Source organism: Hippoglossus hippoglossus, chromosome 1 (genome assembly GCF_009819705.1).
Source record: "Hippoglossus hippoglossus isolate fHipHip1 chromosome 1, fHipHip1.pri, whole genome shotgun sequence".
Taxonomy (NCBI): domain Eukaryota; kingdom Metazoa; phylum Chordata; class Actinopteri; order Pleuronectiformes; family Pleuronectidae; genus Hippoglossus; species Hippoglossus hippoglossus.
Window position 1 is genome coordinate 25,721,287 of NC_047151.1, and position 11,958 is coordinate 25,733,244.

The following is an 11,958-nucleotide window of genomic DNA, read 5'->3' on the forward strand; positions in this document are numbered from 1 at the left end:
CATTTCAGTGTAGTAATAAGAAAACAGGAAATAAGCATTTGCTTTATTCTTTTGATTTTTAGGGGTTTTGTGTTTCTTAAGTATTTCTATTCATGTGTTTTTTATTTGTGAGGCACTTTGCAACTTTGTTTTTGAGAAGTGCTATTTGAATAAAGATATTCCCCTTGTTATTATTATTATTATTATTATTATTATTATTAATAAGTTGGACAGTTACACAGAAATGAATGATCATCACTTGAAATGCAGATGATTCAAATATTTTAAAGCACAACTCAGAATTTACTAATTTCAGATTTTACTCATTTCAGTTCCTGTAAAATAATCACCTGATCGTAGGGACTGCAGGATGAGAAGTTTATTTCTATAAAGACAAAACGTGTTGTAGCAGAGAGATTCTTTTTAAATGACCCTTTAGAGACAGAAGGGGGCGTTAGTGAGCTTTAAACGACAGACACATCAGTTTAATGTACTTGATTTAATTTGGAAACATTTGTAATACTTGATAATAAGATGTTGACATAACAACAAATATAAAGACATATCCCAGGACTCACTTTGCTCCCTGCAGCGGTCAGACTCACATTTTCTCAGAGCTGTGATGGGACATTGACCTCTGGGTGCGAGGGCGAGGGTTCAAAGGTCACTGAAAGGGTGGTGGGGCGAGAGCCATGTTCCTCTGCATCAGTCAGGTGTCATGACATGTTTTGTTCATCACAGCAACTGAAAACTTTATTATAAAATGTTACAAAATTTTAGCTGAAGAAAGGTTTTCACAACACCCACAAATTCATTCAACCAGTAATAATCTGTTAAGTTTAAAAACCAACGAAGCAGCAGCAGCGTGGAGGAATATAATCAAATTTACACAATTTCTCTCATATTTGTTGAACAACAGAGCAAAGAGACACAGTCCATTGAAGTGACAGGACGGTTTGACAGACAAAGAAAAGCAAAGTAGAAAGATCAAGACTTCCGTGTTACGTCGGGGTCTTTACGACGCGGACACGCTGAATGGATGTCAGCGAGTGTGACCTGATGAAAGAGAAGCTCGCTCTCGCTTTCTGCTTCCCCGCCATCTCTCTCTCATTCCCCGCCGTCTCCACGACGACCTGCAAAGCAGCATCCCAGCTGTGTTTGTCTGTGTGGAATCAAAAAAACCAGAGGAGGAGGCTGAAACTAGACACTAACTAATGTAAATGTCTTATCCCAGTTAAGATGCTCTGACCTCCAGTACCTGACTCAGATATGTAATAGTGTGTGTGTGTGGATGTCAACAGGTTAAATATAATAAATGATGCAGGATTTCGGAGATTTGAAACATCATCTGAAGCTTCGCTGTTCATCCGCTGGTCAGTCGCTGCTTTTTAATCTCTCCATGCAGCTTTGGAGATGGAGGGTCTGAGGTCAAGTCAGATCAGCGGGAGGTGGGGCAGCGGTGTCAGTCTTCGCTCAATCACGCACACGCACACACACACGCGCACACACACACACACACACACACACACACACACACACACACACACACACACACACAGTTGATTCTCTTCAGAGGACATTACATTGACTTACATTGATTGCCTGGAGACCTTCTCTAACCCTAACCACAGTGACTAGTTACCTAACACTAACCAGAATATTAACCTAAACTTATGCCAACTTTAAAACATGTCTTCACCTTAAAATCGAATGATTTACATCAAGGGGACTAGTTATTTGTCCCCATAAGTAAGACAATTTAGAAGTCTCCAGTTTGGCATTCTGTCAAACGCCATTTGAAACCAGAAGTAACCATATTTGGAGGAGCCAGGGGTGGAGCCTAACTGAGAGGGTGAGGACACTATACCAGCCTACACCTGCACCCATTGGACGGTACAAGCTGTCATTCACACTGTCCCAATGCCTATAGAGCTTTGTTTGACTCTAAATGGACCATAAAAAATAACAGGAACATTAAAACGTCAAAGCTGTATCGAAGAAGACTTGAAACCAGAGATTGAGACATAAGCTCATTAGGAATAAAATGTATTGACGTTAAAAATCAAATGAGAAGTAGCGTCATCTCTTCTCATAGCTTTCTATAGAAATAATGGTCTACGTCCATTTTTATATACAGCTTATGCTGAAAACATGACTAATATCTTTCTCTGTGCTTTCACTGTCTCACACACACACACACACACACACACACACACACACACACACACACACACACACACACACACACAGAGTCATAAGGCACAGGGTTCAAAGCGGTGTTGCTCTGTGGTTGTAATTAGTGTGTTAGAGTTATGAGTTATGGTACCAGAGCTCCATATATCAGCCCAGCTGTCAGACCCCAGTACGGCTGCTTCTTAACCTCGAGCCATAACACAGACACACAGGGACACGCCGTGACTGACCCACATTGTTGCTGCTGCAGCTCAAACAAACGCACAATTGTGAGGAAAATCCGATGTTTTGGCAGAACGAGCCACATACGTCAAAATTCTGACGTCAACCCCCGCACATCAAGACGACATCACACCGCGGTCACATTATACCGTGGCTAACGGATATTTCTCTACTCTGATTGGCTGGGAGACGTGGATAAACTTCTAATGCAAGTGTTTTTAATAGTAAAGTGACAGCGGGGCTAAAGCTGTAGGTTATATATACGCAACCGAATGAGAACTGTTACCCATCACTCGGATTGAATTACTGACGGGGGAACAGGCTTGAGTGATGCTACAGAGTCCAGGGATATTGTGGCTGAGGAGCTTGCTGAGCGTGGAGGTAACGGGGGGGGGCTCCTCAAGCAGCAGCAAGGGTTGGACATAGGCAGAAGAACACAGGTAGTCAAGGTGTTCCAGGCGGGTTAAGGTGTGGAAAGAGTTTTTGTTTGAAAACACAATTTTTTTATCAAAAACATAGTAGTATGGAGTTCTGGTGGAGAACAAAAATGCAGAAGAACCAGGAGGTCACCAGAAAACCCACAGTTCTCACAATCCCGACACTTCTCTTGTTTAGTCTGGTACTGTCGTCATGTTCTACTGGCATCAAGTGAACCCTCTTCCACACTTTGTCTGAACTCGTTGTTTTGACTAAATCATGTGACTGCAAACAGGCTCTCTGATCTGCCATCCGCTCCCTCCGGCCTCTGGGACATGGTTTCATGCCACAAACTAGAACGGTTTGGGCCAAATAGTCTGATTTAATTCAATCAAGCTGCACCAAGTTGGACACACTCATAGATATCTGTGTATAGAAATCTGTGAAAATCCCAAAAGACGCATCTCGCATATCCTGGATCCTCCCCTTGGTCCAGAAAAATGTAACGGGTTCTTTCTTGGCTCATGTCTCATCCTTCCACCGAGTTTCGTGGGAAATTTGTTCAGTAGTTTTTCCGTAATCCTGCTGACAAGAATCAAACAAAACAGCAAACAAGCGGACGGGGTGAAAACATAACCTCCTTGGCAAAGGTAGCAGACACGAGGGATCAGAGAAAACCAGAAACGATTGCATAACCTCTTGCACATGACCAGTCAGTGTCCTGCTACTGGTGTGCGTGTCCAGATGAATGATGTCAGCCAGAGGAGGCTGCACATCTCACATTCATCTTTCAGAAACACACAGCTGCTGCTATCGCTCAGGGGCAGAGCGAGTGTCAGCGACGGCGAGCGAGAGCGAGCAGAAGCGAAACGATGTCCAGCGTGACACTCCACACTCGCCTCTGTTGTGGAGATGATGCAACTGTTTTGGTTACAGACTTTGCCACTGAATTACTGAATGGTCTCTCAGTGTCTGTCTGTGTTCATCTACTCCCACGGTTAGCGATGGTGCAAGAGGAGACTGAAAACTAAATTTGTCCGAATTTGTGTGCAGACACTTTAATGACCTCGGTCAAGGAGATAATGTGCCACTTTGTCTTTCTGTCTGTGAGCAGGATTACACAAAAACTACTGGTCGGATTTCCACAATGGAAGGATGTGGTATGTTCCATGGAAGAACCCATAAAATGTTGGCGCAGATCTGAATAAATAACTTTTTTTTTACTTTATTCTGCAGCATTTCTCACAGAATTCCGATTCAGATTCAGACAACTTTATTGATCCCAAGGAGGGATATTAATCTGATGAGTCCCATCGAACCAAAGTCTACACTGCACTTCCTTTGGCCCTGAACAACACACGACACATGAAGTGTGAAGCTGATAAGATGAACAGTTGTTGAGATATGCGTGTCACATACAGACAGACACGAGTATGAAATCCTAATTTTCTGGCAATTTTTCAAATCCAATTATGTTTTTATTATAAACCTGCTGCTTGCCACTGTTCTGAAGCTTTATCTGCCAAGTCTGGCCCCGGTGAGAAGGAACACAACTGCAGTAATAACCATGAGGTCTGACTGTCTGCGTGGACGGTAAAAACTAAATGGATGAGCTGCACATGGCTATACAAGCAGCGTGGAAGCAAAACCAAGAGATGTGCTAGGTTTTTATGAGGAGGGTCAAAATGTTGTTTGGTTCATTATGAAGCTATGGCAGGACAAATTAGAATATGATGAACCCCCACACAAGAGTCACTGCATTGAGGTGTGAGACAGGGAATAAGAGGTTTGTCCTCTCAGAAGAGTCTTTCCAGTTTGTTCTTTGTTAGCAGGATTATATAAAAACTACAAGAAGATGAGACTGAACAGCTCATGCAGATTACAGGACACTATACTTTCAGAAAGTGAGAAGTTCAATGATTTCAACAAACTTGAAATTACTCAAGAGGAAACAGAAAGAGTTTGGAGAGTTGCTGCATTAACACCAGCCGCTGTGAGGGTGAGACCTGCCTTTTAGCACCAACATGAAACACATGACTGCTACGTTTATATAGAAGCTTAGTGTATCTGGAGAAAAGACATATTCTGTTCAAGAAATCACATTTTCAAATAAACACATTTCTTTGTCCGTTTGGTTTTTAAAGCCACTAAATGAAACTCTTGGCCTCAAAGCCGATCCTGCCCTCGTCGGATGTCCAGGTTTCCACTGCACCACGTGTTGTTTTTACACTTCAGTATCTGGACGGGTTGTGTGACGTCACCGCTTCACTACCGTACGTGGAAAACCATCAAAGTTGTGGTGTGGAGATCTGATGTTCAAGTCCGTTCACTCTGCTGCTCTCGCTCATGTTCACCGCCGAAGTCGAACAAACTGCAGCGGAGCCACTTCACTGACACTGGGAGCAAAAGAAAATAGATTGTGTAACTCTGCTGTGGTTTCTCCTCCGCTCCCTCTTCAGCATATTCCCTGAGTGCAGCGGGGAGAAAGGCGGCCTTTGTTTGGTTATATTAAGTCACTAATCTGTGGAGTCAACAGACGGAGGGTTTCTCTGCCCCTGCGGTTCTGCGGCGGCGGCCCTGTTTGGGTGATGGCTGCCATGGGGCTGCTCGTAAATGTCTTTATGGTTTTCTTCTAATTCTCTTCTTCCCAAGCCCCAGCCAGTGTGTGTGTCTGTGTGTGTGGGTGTGTGTGTGTGTAACTGATGTATATCTGCAGCTTTAAATGAGAGGGTCTCTCCACTAGTGGGACTCTAAGATTTTGACCTAAAGCAAATTACTCTGCAACCAATAGAGAAGAATGACAAAGAAGAACAGAACGAGACTATTTAAAAGTTGTTTTCATCCAACATTGTCGTGTTCAGCATTTTATCCAATCAGGTAAAACAGAGCAATATAACAGACATGATGCAGGTCAGTTGTGTCCAGGTCCAGGTACTGGGAACCATCACGACCAATTGTCTCCCAATTACTCTATTTTTATAGCATAGAATTAAAACCAAACTTACCAGAAACATGGAGACGAGAACAAACATCAGTGTGATGAGAACTAACTGAAATAACAGAAACTTCTTCTTTACTTTTTAGTTTGGTCCATGTCATCTATCTTCTAACATTGATGGGGTCGGGTTAATGACCTATACTGCCCCCCGGCCACCAGGGGGCGATCGAGATGATGCAGGGCTTCACTTGTAGGAGCCGAAATGTTGATCATCTCTCTGAACCAGGTTTGAACCAGGTGAGACTTCCAGCAGGGATCATGTCTGCAGCTGATTTATTCACAGTTCACACGTCCAGGCTCGTTCTGTAAAGTGACGTGTGTGAAAGTGGAAGTTTAACATGTGGAGGTTGAGGTGATGGATGAGTGGACTGACAATATAAAAAGTTTGATTACAGCTGTGAAGTATAATTACAAGTATAGTAAGTAGAGTAATAAAGTGATTTAAAAACATCCACAACAAAGTGATCGTGATCCGCAGTGTTCAAGGTTCTTCTGTTTACAAGCGTGTTTGGTCATGTTCAAATTGAACAACTTCTCTTTTCATTATGCCTATTTCATGTGAATAGGCACCTTTGTGACAGTCTGATGAAAAATCCTCTTTGTGTTCAGCACCAAGTATTTTCCTCGTTCCTGTTTCTCTCCCTCTATCTCTCCACCAAACCTTATCCCTCTCTCCATCTCAGCCCTGAAACCCTCGAGCGGCGCTGTGACGTCTTGTGGTCGCTGGTTCAAAGCGTTTGCCAGTCGCGCTCCCGGTTTAAGGAGAATTTATGTGGTCGGCCCATTGGTGGTTTCCACAGGGAAAACATTTTCTTATTAACTGATAAAACCTCTCAATAAGTGGAGCACACTGAGTAGACTGTGTGTTTTGTGCACATGCGTGTTGCCTGTCACTGCATGTTCATGCACACAGGAGAGGCATGGTTTATGAAACCATATGTGGTTCTGGAAGAGGCCACCCACTCAGAAACTTGCGGACTGGGCTTTTCCCAAGACTCGTACCCGGGCCAAACGTATCCCGGGCCAGTTTGAAAGGCTCCGTCCTGGTCCTGGGAAAAACGCTGTACCTGCACTAATGAACACTAATGTGTTTTCTCAAGCTGTTTTCACAAGTTCTCCCAATACTGGTTAGTTATGGACTCGTTTTAAAATGCTGTGAAACCATGTTTGGTTTCAGCACCGCCCTGATTCACGGCCATTCATTTCCACAGAGCTGCAGAGGAGTCACTCTTCTTTTCCTCATTAGGTTTTCTATGTTCACACACTGTGTTAAAATATAACATCTATCTATCTATCTATCTATCTATCTATCTATCCATCTATCTATCTATCCATCCATCCATCTTACCAAACCCTTATTACAATTTTATTATATTATTATATTTAAATATAAACTTTATTATGACTATAAGTAGAAAACAAACCAAATATGTAGAACTTGAAATAAGTCAAATAAAATGCCTGTTTATTTGTGGTTGTTGACGTTTTTCTGCGTGAGGCCTCAGTGATGTGATGATGATTTGACCCTGAGTCACTGCAGCCATCTCTGTTATCTGAGGGTCAACGACTCTCACCCTCTGTAATTTGTAAACCTGGGTGTGTGTGTGTTCCGGACGTGCACCGCTCCCATGCTTCAAACCGTCCATTTCCCAGGAAGTCTCTATCTCTCCGTCCCATCAGCTCCGAGTAACAAAGCTGCTTGTTCACACCAAAGGTCTGAGTGGAGCTTGGGGCCGTTTGGTGCTTCATCACCGCGTCCTGGTCCAGACCCCCCCCCCCCTCTCCTCAGGCCACAGCTGGACCATGCAGGGCAGCGGCCCACCTGAGTGCGGCCTCTGGCCACACGTCTTTGCTGACAGGGGAAGACCTCACTCAGATTAGAGATCAATCAGGACAAAGAAAAGAGCAAAACAGGTCAAAGGCAGAGAAACTAGAGCCGTGAACTCTGGACCACTGGTTCGATATCGGTCCTCTTCTGTGTCTCCTGCATTAACGACTCCTCTTTTTGGAAATATTTGTATTTTTTAGTTTGTTTGTTTTTTCACTTTCACCATCAGTCTCGTGTTGGAAATGTCGTCACTCACTGGCTCACTACCGGGGGCTGGCAGATCAATCATCCGGAGTTTGTCTGCAGCAGCTGACTCAGATATTTGCATTCTTAAATACAGCCCCTGTGGTTCAGTGCAGGTCTGAAAGCAGCTTCAATGCAACAAGCATCAGGGAGAATAAAGAAAAGTCTCTGTCTCCTCTTCCCTTTCTTTCATTCTCCCCCCCCCGTCACCTCTCAGACCACCAAGTCTCCGTTTTATCTTCGGGAAACGCGTCTGACTTTGACAAGTTCACTTAAGCCTCAAAGCAAATCGAGCGCGGCTCCATTAGCGAGGGATGAGAGATGTTTGCCGAGGGGAGGGAAGGTGGGAGGTGGTGGAAACCACAAGTCTTGGCAGGATGTTACTTTCTCTGAGCTGTTTTGTCAACAGGTGAAGACGCGATCGCAAACTCCACTTGTATTGTTCTTGTTTCAATCTTCTGGAAAGAACGGACGTCTGAAGGAAAAAGAAGAGCAGGAGGTTGTCAGAGCGGCCGATTGTGTGTTGATGTGACAACACCAGCTCTTGTCTGTTTGAATTGTTGTTTGACATGGTTTAAGCAAAGTAATACCCATAATTCCTTTTGTTCGACCAAGTGTGAAAATGAGAAAAAGGGGCGAAACCTTGATTTCCATGTTTTTTTCCCCCGAAGACACCAATTCAAAATGTTTATAGTCAAATCAAGTTATTTATTATTTTTTTTGTCAGCAGGATTACAGAAAATACTGGAATGATTAACGTAACTTAACATTGCGAGATAAGGCCTTTCAAAAATATATATTTTTACCAATTTGCAGAGAATAATTCAAACCAGGCACATATTGGAGAGTGAAATCTATGAGTGGGTGCAAATGTGTACCAGTTTAGTTTTTATATAGTAACTGCATTACTAAATTTAAATTGAGGAAGTAGGGATTGAAAATGTCTGGAAAATTGGGTCAGGGAATTTTCTAGAGTTTAAAAATTCTCCGGCAGAACGTGACGTATAAATTCTGCTGCAGAATTTGTTTTGTTTACAGCAACATTGACATCGGGCCTTGTTCACGTCTTCATAATTTCAGGAGAACATCAGGATGGAAAACAGCATCAAACACACGTTGTATGAGCAGTTGAACTTTCGGTTCTCGGGCCTAAATCAACTTACAAGAGGTACGAGGTAGAATTTCTTTTTCCTCTAATGTACAAAGAAAATTATGGCCTCAATAAATTCAAATTGTCAGGGCAGCCATAAAACAGCAACAGATGTTAGAGAGCGGAGACGTGGAGCGGAGATGAGAGGGGAATTAAAAGGGGAGATAAATTTTGGAGGGAGGAGAAGAAGATATGAGGATGAGAGAAGAAAGAGAAGATGATGGAGAGGTGAAGATGAAGAACTGTCAGTTCTGTGGGAAAACCTCATAAACTCCGGCTGATGTTACCTCTGGGTCGAGGGCAGCACGTTGCCATATAAGTAAATCTTTGCAGTCAAGTCAGGAAGAGGTATCCAAAAACCACACAGGCTGAAAAACATAAAGACACAAAGTTAACTAGAAACAGGTGAAAGTAACCGAGGTGCGGCAGGAAGGCCGACAAAGACAGGAAGTGAGGTATTCTGAAACGCAGGTGAACACAAAATAAAACAGGAAGTGATAAACTCACAGTAGAAATAACTGAGACACAAATAAAAAAAAACACGGCTTTAATGCGTCTTCATCTCTGAACATGGCAACTTTAGTGGTCAGTCAATCATTAATTGTCTCATTTTAAGAATATTTTTTCTTGCAGTACAAATGTATTTGCTATCATGGGTTTTGTTTTGTTTATTAATGAATTGTCACATGGGCCTGAATCAGGTTGTCTCACTGGTTGTAAACATCCCGGCCCTGACTTTACACCCTGCAGCCATGAACACACTGTATAACTGTCTCCTGCTCTTAAGACTCCCCAGGCTTACAGGAGACAGAGAAACTCTTTGCTCTTCACTTCCCCGACGTTTGATCCCACATATTGAGCTTTTCAGGTCGGAAGAGAAGACAAAAGACACGACTGGGTGAGAGAGTGAGGTGAAGAAAGAGAGAGAGAGAGAGAGAGAGAGAGAGAGAGAGAGAGAGAGAGAGAGAGAGAGAGAGAGAGAGAGAGAGACAGAGAGACTGTGCCAACATGAAAACAAAACAGAAATCCACCGCTGCCAAGATGGAAACCTCTTGTTTTTGAAGTCGGGGATGATTCCCTCGCCTCAATCCCTGGATTTGAGTTTTGATGCTGTTATTATGTGGCGCGTTGAGAGAGGGATGAAGAGCAGGAGGGGAGAGCGATATGAGTTCCTGCTGAGGAGGAGGACAGCCGTAGCAAAGCCAGTGGGCAAATATGATTTGTGACGGGACCTGCAGAACGTCCGTGAAGAGCGATATCTCCGCGTGGAAGTGGTTCCACTTTGATCTCGGTGAGGAGCGGCCGACAAGATGTTACAAATCAAAGAGGAGGTTTGAAGAGAGGGAGGCTGAACGACATCATACTCCTCCTTCAAATGTTTTGATGTCTTAGTCTGAAGCACGTCTGAAACGCTCCTGCCAGGAATGAAATGTGAAATTAGATTAAAGGGCAAATAATAAAAAACATGCACGAGTAGAAAAACGTGTGTGTGTGTGTGTGTGTGTGTGTGTGTGTGTGTGTGTGTGTGCACCATTCACAGGATATGGACAAGGGTGTGTGATTGGTGATTTCTCTCTCTTTGTCCTGCAGAGACCCAAACCCCCTCGGGTGAGAGCATCTTGAAGGAATCTGGATCCCTGTGGAAGGCAAGCTGGCACCTGACGGCCGGACAAAGCTGAGGTCAGGAGGTTGTGAGTCAAAGGTCACGAGCAAAAGGGCGCGATGTGGATGCAGGAGAAAGATCTGTGAATCACCTCGGATCATTTTGTCTCCTTCTTATTAACTGTCTCGCTCCTGTGGAGGCAGGAGAGCAGCTGCTCCTTTCTTCGCCGAGGGGGAAAAGGTTCGGCTGATTGATGCAGGGGCCGGTGGCTCCACAGAACTCACATGTTTCCTGCTGGTGCTTCTCGTTTTCTGTCTGCGACGTTTCCCCTCATCAATTTGCAGCTCGTTATGTTCAGTTCGTAACTAAGGGACCTGTAGGAAAGAGCGTTTAAAGATGGACGACGCAGCTCCACTTCCTCCCTGAAGCCAAAATATCTGGAACCAGCGTCTGCGGAGTATTGAGATCCGACCGATGCTCGACCAAATAACTGATTTAGGCACTTTGAGCTAAATGCTAATGTCATCGTGCTAACATGTGGACAATTGCAATGCTGATGATATGATGTTTAGCAGCTTTATTGACTGTGTTCACAAAGTTAACACAAACCACTTGAGCTCTTTTCTGGCACAAACTCTTGAAAGTGTTTGTAAAGTTGCAAACCCAGCAGGAGATTGTCCGGGTCAGACGCGTTCACAGCAACAGTTAGATGTCATGCAAGTGAGGGGGGGGGGGGCAGGACATGATGTATATAAACTCAGCTGCAGATAATCACATGACAACATATCGACAGTGACGTCAGACTTTTCTTGCCCAAAGCTCTCGAAGTCTGTTTCAGTCCAAGTCCAAATCTTCGTCTGCGTCTTCTACGTGTATGAAACCTCTTTTTCCTCCTCAGATATTTGTATTCTTCCAGTTTTGCCTCCACTCGTTTCTTTTTCTTCTGAAATGCGGGAGTCAATCAGGAACATGTTGAATTTTAACACTGAAAGCGACAAACTTTCCTCTAACTTTTATGAGAGAAGTCCTGTGCATTGTGTATTCAGACCGGGACGGTTTACGTAATGGTGCTGGTGATAAAGAGGGAAGTCATTGTGGTGTTGGTTGGGTCACTGCGTGACTTCCTCCCTGAAGCCAGACCTCCCTTTATGCAGCCTTGAATGAAGCACATTTACCGGCTTTGTCATGTGATGGTCATTTATTTCTTTTATGTTGGTTGCGTGTCTTCCAGGGTCAAATAAACACGAGCGCTGCAGCTTGGAGCTCTTCCTCTTCTCGAGCTTTTAAAAGTGTTGAAATACCGACTTGTGTCTTTTTTAATCAAC